This window comes from Dipodomys ordii, unplaced genomic scaffold (genome assembly GCF_000151885.1).
Source record: "Dipodomys ordii isolate 6190 unplaced genomic scaffold, Dord_2.0 Scaffold3, whole genome shotgun sequence".
Classification (NCBI taxonomy): Eukaryota; Metazoa; Chordata; class Mammalia; order Rodentia; family Heteromyidae; genus Dipodomys; species Dipodomys ordii.
In genome coordinates this window covers 11,491,174-11,493,196 of record NW_012267219.1, presented here as the reverse complement: position 1 = coordinate 11,493,196, position 2,023 = coordinate 11,491,174, and positions in this window count along the sequence as shown.

The following is a 2,023-nucleotide window of genomic DNA, read 5'->3' as shown; positions in this document are numbered from 1 at the left end:
CCGCCCCGCCCCACCCCGCCCGGGGGAGCCTCCGGGTGGGTAGGCGGCGGGAGCGGCGGCAACTAGTTCTTGGAATGGGAGGTGAAGGCTTCAGATCGACCCAGCGTACCCGAGCGAAAGCTAAACACCAGCGAACCGAGGTGCGAAGCACGTGGCGCAGCGGCCGTCTTGAACTCCACCCTGGTATTGGTCAGCCTACTTGGAGGGCGGGCCGGTGGCCGTCCCGGGAAGCGGGCACCGGAGGACGGGTAGGAGGAAGGGCGTCGGCGCCTGGCAGGACGGCTAGGGCGAGACGAGGGGACGCTCCCGGGAGGTCCCCCGCAGGTCCCACGCTCCCCGGGCGGGTGCGCCGCCCGGATGGGAGGCGTGACCCAGCCGCGCCCACGCGGCGCCTCAGCGGGGCGCCGTCACCGCTAGGTCCCGAGCTCCCCACGGCGGAGCGCGCGCACGGCGGCGCCGGCGCCGGCTGGGCCCCGAAGGCGCAGCGGAGTCCGGTGCAGTTGGCTTGTGGAGGCATCGAGCGGTGAGGACAGGATCTGGCGACTTGCACACCACAAGGCATCCGGCTGCCTGGGTGTCCGGAGACCGTCATGGGAAACTTGGGTGTCTCTCTGGCAGTCGACCTCGCCTAGATTTGGGCTGAAGGAAAGTGGTGGAGAGGCTTGCCGCTCGGGAGAGACACAACTTTCCCCATCCTAACTGTTCCCTAGCTTCAGGCGTCCCGAGAACAAATGCTATTTTTGTTCCTAGGAGAATCTTGCCACCCTTGGGATTTGTACCTGTGAGCGTTCTTAGAGCGCCAGGCAAGGTGACAGCGGCTTGCAGACCACCTTGGGCACAGGTACCATTTTTAGCGCAGCGTTTTTCTTTCATTTTTCCCCGTCATTTCTTCCCTCCCTTATTTACCCTGATGGTGACAAACCTGAGCCTTTATTCTTATTTGATACCTCCCTCCCCTTTTGGGGGGTAAGTTAAAATGGCCTTTTACCACATTTCTGACATCAAACTTGAGAACTACTGCAAGCCACGCTTTGAAGATTGAAGTCAGAAGGCGCACTTCTCAAAATATACGAAGACATATTTTTCTAGTGCAACTCCCAAATAAACTCAATGTTCCTGATGAATATTAAATCGGAATCATGCTTGTCTTATTTTTCCTAGATGTCGTTAGCTTGCGTTGACTTTCCACTATAATTGATGCGTTATTTTTAAGTACTAAAGTTTTTCATGTGTTAGGTTTAAATATTAACAAGCAAGGGGCAAACCTAGCTTAGTCACAACACGCAGCAGCGGCCCTGAAGCCATTTTTGTGTTTTTCTGAATACATTAAGATGCTGCAGGTTTGGAAAACTTCCAAATCAAGATTCTATATTCTTTGTGTTTAAAGTTCTGACGGAAGACTTACCTTTTCTTTTCTCCTTCCTTTCTACTTTCTCCTCTCTCTCTTTGTGCCAGTACAGGGCTTGATTTTAGGGCCTCAGGGAACTTGCGTGTTTGTTGTTGTTGTTTTTTGAAGCTGGTACTCTATCACTTGAACCACACCTCCACTTCTAGCTTTTTGCTAGTTAATTGAAGAGTGTTTTGTTTTTTTTCCTTGACAAGCTTGGAACCAGGATCCTCAGATCTTAGCCTCCTTGGTAGTCAGTATCAAAGGTGTGAGCCTCCAGCACCCCCGGGAAGACCATTTTATAAAAAATTATTTTACCTAGGAATTACATTGCTTCTTTTTCTGCTAGCATAAAGGTAATTGTTAGGGTTGCATTACCCAAAAGTAAAAGCACGTTTATGATTGAAACCACATGAGATTGCAAGTCCTCATGTATTTTCTACTGTTCTAAGATTAATAACAAATATCTATATTTAGTAATAAAAGCAGTATAATGGCAAAAGCATTATACTCAAGGATAGTTAGGGTTGGTCAGAATCTGTACTGTGAAGTTTATGAAGGGGACAGTAGGTACAACATATTGGGACTAATGATTTAATAATGGTCCTGCATTTTAATTTTTACAATGAATCATAT